We start from the raw sequence: 14,500 nt of genomic DNA, 5'->3' as shown, positions 1-14,500 counted from the left end.
ATAAGGCTGGACACTTGGGACTGAGAGGATTGGTGAGATTGGGTGAGCAAATGCAGACCCTTTCAAGCAATAATGCATGGCCCCCATTCCATGGGTCCCAACTCTCCAGGTTCAAGGGAATATTACTACAGCTATAACATGTACAGGAAACCTAGAGAATGGACACACTGTGAATACGAAAGGTTTCTAAAACTCAACGAATAGTCCCTCTCCTGGTGCTCCAGTTTGACTTTCTAGCTGCCTTACTATCAATCTCCCAACTTGGAGAGACAGGCCCTTTAACCTCCTGGTTTGCACATGTTCCCAATTTGGCAGAGGATGGAAGGGACGAGGGAGAACCCATGAGAGAGTAGCTGTTAGGCATTTGGACGGGCACATGTCACTCTAATTTCCCGGCAGGAAGAAGAATTAACCAAAGTCTCAGCCACCCACCGGGAACCAGTATAGGACATGATCCAAAATTTTGGACTTGCGTTCAGCTCACAAAAAACGAGTTGAGAAATGGAGCTCAGGGGCACAGCAATTCACAAACTGGCAGAGTGATAAAGGACAACTATCATCCAAAAATCTCTTGAGGGAAGTCAACGAGGTGGACTTGAAAGCGAGGCAAAATAGCAGGAAACAGATTTCAAGAGGTACGTTGGAATCGCCTGTAAAGCACAGGAAGAGGGGCACAACTTGGACAATGATGCACTTGGCCAAAAAGGGCGTATGCGTTTTCTCCTGAATATATTCAGGAGAAAACGCATACGCCCTTTTTGGCCAAGCAAGCAAGCGGGCAATGCAAATCTGCACTACAAAGAAGTATCACTTCCCACCGGTCAAAAGGGACATCCACAAAATGTGTAAAAACCAGAAAGGCAAGACAGGCCCTGGAGAACAGGGAGCCTTGTTATGCTGATGGGCGGGATGTAAATTGTCAACTGCCTCACTGGAGGAGTGCATTGTGTTCCCTAAAACAAGTAAACAACAGAGCTACAGAGCCAAGGCCACTTCCAGTCTAGGGAATATACCTTGGGAAAACTGAAAATCAATAAGAAAGAGCCACCTCCAAATTTAGGGCTGCACTGACTACAAGAACCTCAACTTGGGTACACCTTAAATATCCCAGGAAATATAAAAATGGTTCAAAACATTGTGGTACTTACGTACGATGGAATATCCCTCAGCCATGAAATCAATATCATAAGACCAGTAGCAGCAAAGTGAGTGGATTCAGGTACGATGATTCTAAGTGAAATAATTCACACAGAAAAAGAAACTTATCATAAGATATCACTTATGAAGATCCTGTAAACATGGCTACACGTGAACTGAGTTAGGAAAGAGAACAGAGTCTCACATTTAGAAAACACTCTTATACCTGCATAAAGGGGAAGGAGAGGTGGGGTGATGCATAAAACCAGAGTTTGATATAAGCACAGGGACCGTTTCAAAAACCAACTTTGGAATAGACAAGACCTACACCTTCATTCAGTGAAAGAGACTCAAAACCCCATATTTCCCACAGAGGAATATATCTGACTAGTAAGAATCTTAAAACCTATGTATTGATATGTCTCCATAAGGGAATCAAGTGTGTCTAGAGTGGCATAAACATGGCAGCGAGAATCAGCTCAAACCCACTATAAAAAGGAATTTCAAAAGCAAAACCAAAAAACAGGGAAATTCTTTACAATTCCTTCAGGGTGTCTGAGGAAACCTGGAAAGACCCTATCTACAATGACAGCTGGATGTGGCATAAGGCTGGACACTTGGGACTGAGAGGATTGGTGAGATTGGGTGAGCAAATGCAGACCCTTTCAAGCAATAATGCATGGCCCCCATTCCATGGGTCCCAACTCTCCAGGTTCAAGGGAATATTACTACAGCTATAACATGTACAGGAAACCTAGAGAATGGACACACTGTGAATACGAAAGGTTTCTAAAACTCAACGAATAGTCCCTCTCCTGGTGCTCCAGTTTGACTTTCCAACTGCCTTACTATCAATCTCCCAACTTGGACAGACAGGCCCTTTAACCTCCTGGTTTGCACAGGTTCCCAATTTGCCAGAGGATGGAAGGGACGAGGGAGAACCCATGAGAGAGTAGCTGTTAGGCATTTGGACGGGCACATGTCACTCTAATTTCCCGGCAGGAAGAAGAATTAACCAAAGTCTCAGCCACCCACCGGGAACCAGTATAGGACATGATCCAAAATTTTGGACTTGCGTTCAGCTCACAAAAAACGAGTTGAGAAATGGAGCTCAGGGGCACAGCAATTCACAAACTGGCAGAGTGATAAAGGACAACTATCGTCCAAAAATCTGTTGAGGGAAGTCAACGAGGCGGACTTGAAAGCGAGGCAAAATAGCAGGAAACAGATTTCAAGAGGTACCTTGGAATCGCCTGTAAAGCACAGGAAGAGGGGCACAACTTGGACAATGGTGCACTTGGCCAAAAAGGGCGTATGCGTTTTCTCCTGAATATATTCAGGAGAAAACGCATACGCCCTTTTTGGCCAAGCAAGCAAGCGGGCAATGCAAATCTGCACTACAAAGAAGTATCACTTCCCACCGGTCAAAAGGGACATCCACAAAATGTGTAAAAACCAGAAAGGCAAGACAGGCCCTGGAGAACTGGGAGCCTTGTTATGCTGATGGGTGGGATGTAAATTGCCAACTGCCTCACTGGAAGAGTGCATTGTGTTCCCTAAAACAAGTAAACAACAGAGCTACAGAGCCAAGGCCACTTCCAGTCTAGGGAATATACCTTGGGAAAACTGAAAATCAAAAAGAAAGGGCCACCTCCAAATTTAGGGCTGCACTGACTACAAGAATCTCAACTTGGGTACACCTTAAATATCCCAGGAAATATAAAAATGGTTCAAAACATTGTGGTACTTACGTACGATGGAATATCCCTCAGCCATGAAATCAATGTCATAAGACCAGTAGCAGCAAAGTGAGTGGATTCAGGTACGATGATTCTAAGTGAAATAAGTCACACAGAAAAAGAAACTTATCATAAGATATCACTTATGAAGATCCTGTAAACATGGCTACACGTGAACTGAGTTAGGAAAGAGAACAGAGTCTCACATTTAGAAAACACTCTTATGCCTGCATAAAGGGGAAGGAGAGGTGGGGTGATGCATAAAACCAGAGTTTGATATAAGCACAGGGACCGTTTCAAAAACCAACTTTGGAATAGACAAGACCTACACCTTCATTCAGTGAAAGAGACTCAAAACCCCATATTTCCCACAGAGGAATATATCTGACTAGTAAGAATCTTAAAACCTATGTATTGATATGTCTCCATAAGGGAATCAAGTGTGTCTAGAGTGGCATAAACATGGCAGCGAGAATCAGCTCAAACCCACTATAAAAAGGAATTTCAAAAGCAAAACCAAAAAACAGGGAAATTCTTTACAATTCCTTCAGGGTGTCTGAGGAAACCTGGAAAGACCCTATCTACAATGACAGCTGGATGTGGCATAAGGCTGGACACTTGGGACTGAGAGGATTGGTGAGATTGGGTGAGCAAATGCAGACCCTTTCAAGCAATAATGCATGGCCCCCATTCCATGGGTCCCAACTCTCCAGGTTCAAGGGAATATTACTACAGCTATAACATGTACAGGAAACCTAGAGAATGGACACACTGTGAATACGAAAGGTTTCTAAAACTCAACGAATAGTCCCTCTCCTGGTGCTCCAGTTTGACTTTCCAACTGCCTTACTATCAATCTCCCAACTTGGACAGACAGGCCCTTTAACCTCCTGGTTTGCACAGGTTCCCAATTTGCCAGAGGATGGAAGGGACGATGGAGAACCCATGAGAGAGTAGCTGTTAGGCATTTGGACGGGCACATGTCACTCTAATTTCCCGGCAGGAAGAAGAATTAACCAAAGTCTCAGCCACCCACCGGGAACCAGTATAGGACATGATCCAAAATTTTGGACTTGCGTTCAGCTCACAAAAAACGAGTTGAGAAATGGAGCTCAGGGGCACAGCAATTCACAAACTGGCAGAGTGATAAAGGACAACTATCGTCCAAAAATCTGTTGAGGGAAGTCAACGAGGCGGACTTGAAAGCGAGGCAAAATAGCAGGAAACAGATTTCAAGAGGTACCTTGGAATCGCCTGTAAAGCACAGGAAGAGGGGCACAACTTGGACAATGGTGCACTTGGCCAAAAAGGGCGTATGCGTTTTCTCCTGAATATATTCAGGAGAAAACGCATACGCCCTTTTTGGCCAAGCAAGCAAGCGGGCAATGCAAATCTGCACTACAAAGAAGTATCACTTCCCACCGGTCAAAAGGGACATCCACAAAATGTGTAAAAACCAGAAAGGCAAGACAGGCCCTGGAGAACTGGGAGCCTTGTTATGCTGATGGGTGGGATGTAAATTGCCAACTGCCTCACTGGAAGAGTGCATTGTGTTCCCTAAAACAAGTAAACAACAGAGCTACAGAGCCAAGGCCACTTCCAGTCTAGGGAATATACCTTGGGAAAACTGAAAATCAAAAAGAAAGGGCCACCTCCAAATTTAGGGCTGCACTGACTACAAGAATCTCAACTTGGGTACACCTTAAATATCCCAGGAAATATAAAAATGGTTCAAAACATTGTGGTACTTACGTACGATGGAATATCCCTCAGCCATGAAATCAATGTCATAAGACCAGTAGCAGCAAAGTGAGTGGATTCAGGTACGATGATTCTAAGTGAAATAAGTCACACAGAAAAAGAAACTTATCATAAGATATCACTTATGAAGATCCTGTAAACATGGCTACACGTGAACTGAGTTAGGAAAGAGAACAGAGTCTCACATTTAGAAAACACTCTTATGCCTGCATAAAGGGGAAGGAGAGGTGGGGTGATGCATAAAACCAGAGTTTGATATAAGCACAGGGACCGTTTCAAAAACCAACTTTGGAATAGACAAGACCTACACCTTCCTCAGTGAAAGAGACTCAAAACCCCATATTTCCCACAGAGGAATATATCTGACTAGTAAGAATCTTAAAACCTATGTATTGATATGTCTCCATAAGGGAATCAAGTGTGTCTAGAGTGGCATAAACATGGCAGCGAGAATCAGCTCAAACCCACTATAAAAAGGAATTTCAAAAGCAAAACCAAAAAACAGGGAAATTCTTTACAATTCCTTCAGGGTGTCTGAGGAAACCTGGAAAGACCCTATCTACAATGACAGCTGGATGTGGCATAAGGCTGGACACTTGGGACTGAGAGGACTGGAGAGATTGGGTGAGCAAATGCAGACCCTTTCAAGCAATAATGCATGGCCCCCATTCCATGGGTCCCAACTCTCCAGGTTCAAGGGAATATTACTACATCTATAACATGTATAGGAAACCTGGAGAATGGACACACTGTGAATACGAAAGGTTTCTAAAACTCAACGAATAGTCCCTCTCCTGGTGCTCCAGTTTGACTTTCCAACTGCCTTACTATCAATCTCCCAACTTGGAGAGACAGGCCCTTTAACCTCCTGGTTTGCACAGGTTCCCAATTTGGCAGAGGATGGAAGGGACGAGGGAGAACCCATGAGAGAGTAGCTGTTAGGCATTTGGACAGGCACATGTCACTCTAATTTCCCGGCAGGAAGAAGAATTAACCAAATCTCAGCCACCCACCGGGAACCAGTATAGGACATGATCCAAAATTTTGGACTTGCGTTCAGCTCACAAAAAACGAGTTGAGAAATGGAGCTCAGGGGCACAGCAATTCACAAACTGGCAGAGTGATAAAGGACAACTATCGTCCAAAAATCTGTTGAGGGAAGTCAACGAGGCGGACTTGAAAGCGAGGCAAAATAGCAGGAAACAGATTTCAAGAGGTACCTTGGAATCGCCTGTAAAGCACAGGAAGAGGGGCACAACTTGGACAATGGTGCACTTGGCCAAAAAGGGCGTATGCGTTTTCTCCTGAATATATTCAGGAGAAAACGCATACGCCCTTTTTGGCCAAGCAAGCAAGCGGGCAATGCAAATCTGCACTACAAAGAAGTATCACTTCCCACCGGTCAAAAGGGACATCCACAAAATGTGTAAAAACCAGAAAGGCAAGACAGGCCCTGGAGAACTGGGAGCCTTGTTATGCTGATGGGCGGGATGTAAATTGCCAACTGCCTCACTGGAGGAGTGCATTGTGTTCCCTAAAACAAGTAAACAACAGAGCTACAGAGCCAAGGCCACTTCCAGTCTAGGGAATATACCTTGGGAAAACTGAAAATCAATAAGAAAGAGCCACCTCCAAATTTAGGGCTGCACTGACTACAAGAACCTCAACTTGGGTACACCTTAAATATCCCAGGAAATATAAAAATGGTTCAAAACATTGTGGTACTTACGTACGATGGAATATCCCTCAGCCATGAAATCAATGTCATAAGACCAGTAGCAGCAAAGTGAGTGGATTCAGGTACGATGATTCTAAGTGAAATAAGTCACACAGAAAAAGAAACTTATCATAAGATATCACTTATGAAGATCCTGTAAACATGGCTACACGTGAACTGAGTTAGGAAAGAGAACAGAGTCTCACATTTAGAAAACACTCTTATGCCTGCATAAAGGGGAAGGAGAGGTGGGGTGATGCATAAAACCAGAGTTTGATATAAGCACAGGGACCGTTTCAAAAACCAACTTTGGAATAGACAAGACCTACACCTTCCTCAGTGAAAGAGACTCAAAACCCCATATTTCCCACAGAGGAATATATCTGACTAGTAAGAATCTTAAAACCTATGTATTGATATGTCTCCATAAGGGAATCAAGTGTATCTAGAGTGGCATAAACATGGCAGCGAGAATCAGCTCAAACCCAGTATAAAAAGGAATTTCAAAAGCAAAACCAAAAAACAGGGAAATTCTTTACAATTCCTTCAGGGTGTCTGAGGAAACCTGGAAAGACCCTATCTACAATGACAGCTGTATGTGGCATAAGGCTGGACACTTGGGACTGAGAGGATTGGTGAGATTGGGTGAGCAAATGCAGACCCTTTCAAGCAATAATGCATGGCCCCCATTCCATGGGTCCCAACTCTCCAGGTTCAAGGGAATATTACTACAGCTATAACATGTACAGGAAACCTAGAGAATGGACACACTGTGAATACGAAAGGTTTCTAAAACTCAACGAATAGTCCCTCTCCTGGTGCTCCAGTTTGACTTTCTAGCTGCCTTACTATCAATCTCCCAACTTCGAGAGACAGGCCCTTTAACCTCCTGGTTTGCACATGTTCCCAATTTGGCAGAGGATGGAAGGGACGAGGGAGAACCCATGAGAGAGTAGCTGTTAGGCATTTGGACGGGCACATGTCACTCTAATTTCCCGGCAGGAAGAAGAATTAACCAAAGTCTCAGCCACCCACCGGGAACCAGTATAGGACATGATCCAAAATTTTGGACTTGCGTTCAGCTCACAAAAAACGAGTTGAGAAATGGAGCTCAGGGGCACAGCAATTCACAAACTGGCAGAGTGATAAAGGACAACTATCATCCAAAAATCTCTTGAGGGAAGTCAACGAGGTGGACTTGAAAGCGAGGCAAAATAGCAGGAAACAGATTTCAAGAGGTACCTTGGAATCGCCTGTAAAGCACAGGAAGAGGGGCACAACTTGGACAATGATGCACTTGGCCAAAAAGGGCGTATGCGTTTTCTCCTGAATATATTCAGGAGAAAACGCATACGCCCTTTTTGGCCAAGCAAGCAAGCGGGCAATGCAAATCTGCACTACCAAGAAGTATCACTTCCCACCGGTCAAAAGGGACATCCACAAAATGTGTAAAAACCAGAAAGGCAAGACAGGCCCTGGAGAACAGGGAGCCTTGTTATGCTGATGGGCGGGATGTAAATTGCCAACTGCCTCACTGGAGGAGTGCATTGTGTTCCCTAAAACAAGTAAACAACAGAGCTACAGAGCCAAGGCCACTTCCAGTCTAGGGAATATACCTGGGGAAAACTGAAAATCAATAAGAAAGAGCCACCTCCAAATTTAGGGCTGCACTGGCTACAAGAACCTCAACTTGGGTACACCTTAAATATCCCAGGAAATATAAAAATGGTTCAAAACATTGTGGTACTTACGTATGATGGAATATCCCTCAGCGATGAAATCAATGTCATAAGACCAGTAGCAGCAAAGTGAGTGGATTCAGGTACGATGATTCTAAGTGAAATAAGTCACACAGAAAAAGAAACTTATCATAAGATATCACTTATGAAGATCCTGTAAACATGGCTACACGTGAACTGAGTTAGGAAAGAGAACAGAGTCTCACATTTAGAAAACACTCTTATGCCTGCATAAAGGGGAAGGAGAGGTGGGGTGATGCATAAAACCAGAGTTTGATATAAGCACAGGGACCGTTTCAAAAACCAACTTTGGAATTGACAAGACCGACACCTTCCTTAGTGAAAGAGACTCATAACCCCATATTTCCCACAGAGGAATATATCTGACTAGTAAGAATCTTAAAACCTATGTATTGATATGTCTCCATAAGGGAATCAAGTGTGTCTAGAGTGGCATAAACATGGCAGCGAGAATCAGCTCAAACCCACTATAAAAAGGAATTTCAAAAGCAAAACCAAAAAACAGGGAAATTCTTTACAATTCCTTCAGGGTGTCTGAGGAAACCTGGAAAGACCCTATCTACAATGACAGCTGGATGTGGCATAAGGCTGGACACTTGGGACTGAGAGGATTGGTGAGATTGGGTGAGCAAATGCAGACCCTTTCAAGCAATAATGCATGGCCCCCATTCCATGGGTCCCAACTCTCCAGGTTCAAGGGAATATTACTACAGCTATAACATGTACAGGAAACCTAGAGAATGGACACACTGTGAATACGAAAGGTTTCTAAAACTCAACGAATAGTCCCTCTCCTGGTGCTCCAGTTTGACTTTCCAACTGCCTTACTATCAATCTCCCAACTTGGAGAGACAGGCCCTTTAACCTCCTGGTTTGCACAGGTTCCCAATTTGGCAGAGGATGGAAGGGACGAGGGAGAACCCATGAGAGAGTAGCTGTTAGGCATTTGGACGGGCACATGTCACTCTAATTTCCCGGCAGGAAGAAGAATTAACCAAAGTCTCAGCCACCCACGGGGAACCAGTATAGGACATGATCCAAAATTTTGGACTTGCGTTCAGCTCACAAAAAACGAGTTGAGAAATGGAGCTCAGGGGCACAGCAATTCACAAACTGGCAGAGTGATAAAGGACAACTATCGTCCAAAAATCTGTTGAGGGAAGTCAACGAGGCGGACTTGAAAGCGAGGCAAAATAGCAGGAAACAGATTTCAAGAGGTACCTTGGAATCGCCTGTAAAGCACAGGAAGAGGGGCACAACTTGGACCATGGTGCACTTGGCCAAAAAGGGCGTATGCGTTTTCTCCTGAATATATTCAGGAGAAAACGCATACGGCCTTTTTGGCCAAGCAAGCAAGCGGGCAATGCAAATCTGCACTACAAAGAAGTATCACTTCCCACCGGTCAAAAGGGACATCCACAAAATGTGTAAAAACCAGAAAGGCAAGACAGGCCCTGGAGAACAGGGAGCCTTGTTATGCTGATGGGCGGGATGTAAATTGCCAACTGCCTCACTGGAGGAGTGCATTGTGTTCCCTAAAACAAGTAAACAACAGAGCTACAGAGCCAAGGCCACTTCCAGTCTAGGGAATATACCTTGGGAAAACTGAAAATCAATAAGAAAGGGCCACCTCCAAATTTAGGGCTGCACTGACTACAAGAACCTCAACTTGGGTACACCTTAAATATCCCAGGAAATATAAAAATGGTTCAAAACATTGTGGTACTTACGTACGATGGAATATCCCTCAGCCATGAAATCAATGTCATAAGACCAGTAGCAGCAAAGTGAGTGGATTCAGGTACGATGATTCTAAGTGAAATAAGTCACACAGAAAAAGAAACTTATCATAAGATATCACTTATGAAGATCCTGTAAACATGGCTACACGTGAACTGAGTTAGGAAAGAGAACAGAGTCTCACATTTAGAAAACACTCTTATGCCTGCATAAAGGGGAAGGAGAGGTGGGGTGATGCATAAAACCTGAGTTTGATATAAGCACAGGGACCGTTCCAAAAACCAACTTTGGAATAGACAAGACCTACACCTTCCTCAGTGAAAGAGACTCAAAACCCCATATTTCCCACAGAGGAATATATCTGACTAGTAAGAATCTTAAAACCTATGTATTGATATGTCTCCATAAGGGAATCAAGTGTGTCTAGAGTGGCATAAACATGGCAGCGAGAATCAGCTCAAACCCACTATAAAAAGGAATTTCAAAAGCAAAACCAAAAAACAGGGAAATTCTTTACAATTCCTTCAGGGTGTCTGAGGAAACCTGGAAAGACCCTATCTACAATGACAGCTGGATGTGGCATAAGGCTGGACACTTGGGACTGAGAGGATTGGTGAGATTGGGTGAGCAAATGCAGACCCTTTCAAGCAATAATGCATGGCCCCCATTCCATGGGTCCCAACTCTCCAGGTTCAAGGGAATATTACTACAGCTATAACATGTACAGGAAACCTAGAGAATGGACACACTGTGAATACGAAAGGTTTCTAAAACTCAACGAATAGTCCCTCTCCTGGTGCTCCAGTTTGACTTTCCAACTGCCTTACTATCAATCTCCCAACTTGGACAGACAGGCCCTTTAACCTCCTGGTTTGCACAGGTTCCCAATTTGGCAGAGGATGGAAGGGACGAGGGAGAACCCATGAGAGAGTAGCTGTTAGGCATTTGGACGGGCACATGTCACTCTAATTTCCCGGCAGGAAGAAGAATTAACCAAAGTCTCAGCCACCCACGGGGAACCAGTATAGGACATGATCCAAAATTTTGGACTTGCGTTCAGCTCACAAAAAACGAGTTGAGAAATGGAGCTCAGGGGCACAGCAATTCACAAACTGGCAGAGTGATAAAGGACAACTATCGTCCAAAAATCTGTTGAGGGAAGTCAACGAGGCGGACTTGAAAACGAGGCAAAATAGCAGGAAACAGATTTCAAGAGGTACCTTGGAATCGCCTGTAAAGCACAGGAAGAGGGGCACAACTTGGACAATGGTGCACTTGGCCAAAAAGGGCGTATGCGTTTTCTCCTGAATATATTCAGGAGAAAACGCATACGCCCTTTTTGGCCAAGCAAGCAAGCGGGCAATGCAAATCTGCACTACAAAGAAGTATCATTTCCCACCGGTCAAAAGGGACATCCACAAAATGTGTAAAAACCAGAAAGGCAAGACAGGCCCTGGAGAACTGGGAGCCTTGTTATGCTGATGGGCGGGATGTAAATTGCCAACTGCCTCACTGGAGGAGTGCATTGTGTTCCCTAAAACAAGTAAACAACAGAGCTACAGAGCCAAGGCCACTTCCAGTCTAGGGAATATACCTTGGGAAAACTGAAAATCAATAAGAAAGAGCCACCTCCAAATTTAGGGCTGCACTGACTACAAGAACCGCAACTTGGGTACACCTTAAATATCCCAGGAAATATAAAAATGGTTCAAAACATTGTGGTACTTACGTACGATGGAATATCCCTCAGCCATGAAATCAATGTCATAAGACCAGTAGCAGCAAAGTGAGTGGATTCAGGTACGATGATTCTAAGTGAAATAAGTCACACAGAAAAAGAAACTTATCATAAGATATCACTTATGAAGATCCTGTAAACATGGCTACACGTGAACTGAGTTAGGAAAGAGAACAGAGTCTCACATTTAGAAAACACTCTTATGCCTGCATAAAGGGGAAGGAGAGGTGGGGTGATGCATAAAACCAGAGTTTGATATAAGCACAGGGACCGTTTCAAAAACCAACTTTGGAATAGACAAGACCTACACCTTCCTCAGTGAAAGAGACTCAAAACCCCATATTTCCCACAGAGGAATATATCTGACTAGTAAGAATCTTAAAACCTATGTATTGATATGTCTCCATAAGGGAATCAAGTGTATCTAGAGTGGCATAAACATGGCAGCGAGAATCAGCTCAAACCCAGTATAAAAAGGAATTTCAAAAGTAAAACCAAAAAACAGGGAAATTCTTTACAATTCCTTCAGGGTGTCTGAGGAAACCTGGAAAGACCCTATCTACAATGACAGCTGGATGTGGCATAAGGCTGGACACTTGGGACTGAGAGGATTGGTGAGATTGGGTGAGCAAATGCAGACCCTTTCAAGCAATAATGCATGGCCCCCATTCCATGGGTCCCAACTCTCCAGGTTCAAGGGAATATTACTACAGCTATAACATGTACAGGAAACCTAGAGAATGGACACACTGTGAATACGAAAGGTTTCTAAAACTCAACGAATAGTCCCTCTCCTGGTGCTCCAGTTTGACTTTCTAGCTGCCTTACTATCAATCTCCCAACTTGGAGAGACAGGCCCTTTAACCTCCTGGTTTGCACAGGTTCCCAATTTGGCAGAGGATGGAAGGGACGAGGGAGAACCCATGAGAGAGTAGCTGTTAGGCATTTGGACGGGCACATGTCACTCTAATTTCCCGGCAGGAAGAAGAATTAACCAAAGTCTCAGCCACCCACCGGGAACCAGTATAGGACATGATCCAAAATTTTGGACTTGCGTTCAGCTCACAAAAAACGAGTTGAGAAATGGAGCTCAGGGGCACAGCAATTCACAAACTGGCAGAGTGATAAAGGACAACTATCGTCCAAAAATCTGTTGAGGGAAGTCAACGAGGCGGACTTGAAAGCGAGGCAAAATAGCAGGAAACAGATTTCTAGAGGTACCTTGGAATCGCCTGTAAAGCACAGGAAGAGGGGCACAACTTGGACAATGGTGCACTTGGCCAAAAAGGGCGTATGCGTTTTCTCCTGAATATATTCAGGAGAAAACGCATACGCCCTTTTTGGCCAAGCAAGCAAGCGGGCAATGCAAATCTGCACTACAAAGAAGTATCACTTCCCACCGGTCAAAAGGGACATCCACAAAATGTGTAAAAACCAGAAAGGCAAGACAGGCCCTGGAGAACAGGGAGCCTTGTTATGCTGATGGGCGGGATGTAAATTGCCAACTGCCTCACTGGAGGAGTGCATTGTGTTCCCTAAAACAAGTAAACAACAGAGCTACAGAGCCAAGGCCACTTCCAGTCTAGGGAATATACCTTGGGAAAACTGAAAATCAATAAGAAAGAGCCACCTCCAAATTTAGGGCTGTACTGACTACAAGAACCTAAACTTGGGTACACCTTAAATATCGCAGGAAATATAAAAATGGTTCAAAACATTGTGGTACTTACGTACGATGGAATATCCCTCAGCCATGAAATCAATGTCATAAGACCAGTAGCAGCAAAGTGAGTGGATTCAGGTACGATGATTCTAAGTGAAATAAGTCACACAGAAAAAAGAAACTTATCATAAGATATCACTTAGGAAGATCCTGTAAACATGGCTACACGTGAATTGAGTTAGGAAAGGGAACAGAGTCTCACATTTAGAAAACACTCTTATGCCTGCATAAAGGGGAAGGAGAGGTGGGGTGATGCATAAAACCAGAGTTTGATATAAGCACAGGGACCGTTTCAAAAACCAACTTTGGAATTGACAAGACCGACACCTTCCTCAGTGAAAGAGACTCAAAACCCCATATTTCCCACAGAGGAATATATCTGACTAGTAAGAATCTTAAAACCTATGTATTGATATGTCTCCATAAGGGAATCAAGTGTGTCTAGAGTGGCATAAACATGGCAGCGAGAATCAGCTCAAACCCACTATAAAAAGGAATTTCAAAAGCAAAACCAAAAAACAGGGAAATTCTTTACAATTCCTTCAGGGTGTCTGAGGAAACCTGGAAAGACCCTATCTACAATGACAGCTGGATGTGGCATAAGGCTGGACACTTGGAACTGAGAGGATTGGAGAGATTGGGTGAGCAAATGCAGACCCTTTCAAGCAATAATGCATGGCCCCCATTCCATGGGTCCCAACTCTCCAGGTTCAAGGGAATATTACTACAGCTATAACATGTACAGGAAACCTAGAGAATGGACACACTGTGAATACGAAAGGTTTCTAAAACTCAACGAATAGTCCCTCTCCTGGTGCTCCAGTTTGACTTTCCAACTGCCTTACTATCAATCTCCCAACTTGGAGAGACAGGCCCTTTAACCTCCTGGTTTGCACAGGTTCCCAATTTGGCAGAGGATGGAAGGGACGAGGGAGAACCCATGAGAGAGTAGCTGTTAGGCATTTGGACGGGCACATGTCACTCTAATTAACCGGCAGGAAGAAGAATTAACCAAAGTCTCAGCCACCCACTGGGAACCAGTATAGGACATGATCCAAAATTTTGGACTTGCGTTCAGCTCACAAAAAACGAGTTGAGAAATGGAGCTCAGGGGCACAGCAATTCACAAACTGGCAGAGTGATAAAGGACAACTATCGTCCAAAAATCTGTTGAGGGAAGTCAAC

Source organism: Mesoplodon densirostris, chromosome 3 (assembly GCF_025265405.1).
Source record: "Mesoplodon densirostris isolate mMesDen1 chromosome 3, mMesDen1 primary haplotype, whole genome shotgun sequence".
Taxonomy (NCBI): Eukaryota; Metazoa; Chordata; class Mammalia; order Artiodactyla; family Ziphiidae; genus Mesoplodon; species Mesoplodon densirostris.
This window is presented reverse-complemented; position numbering follows the sequence as displayed.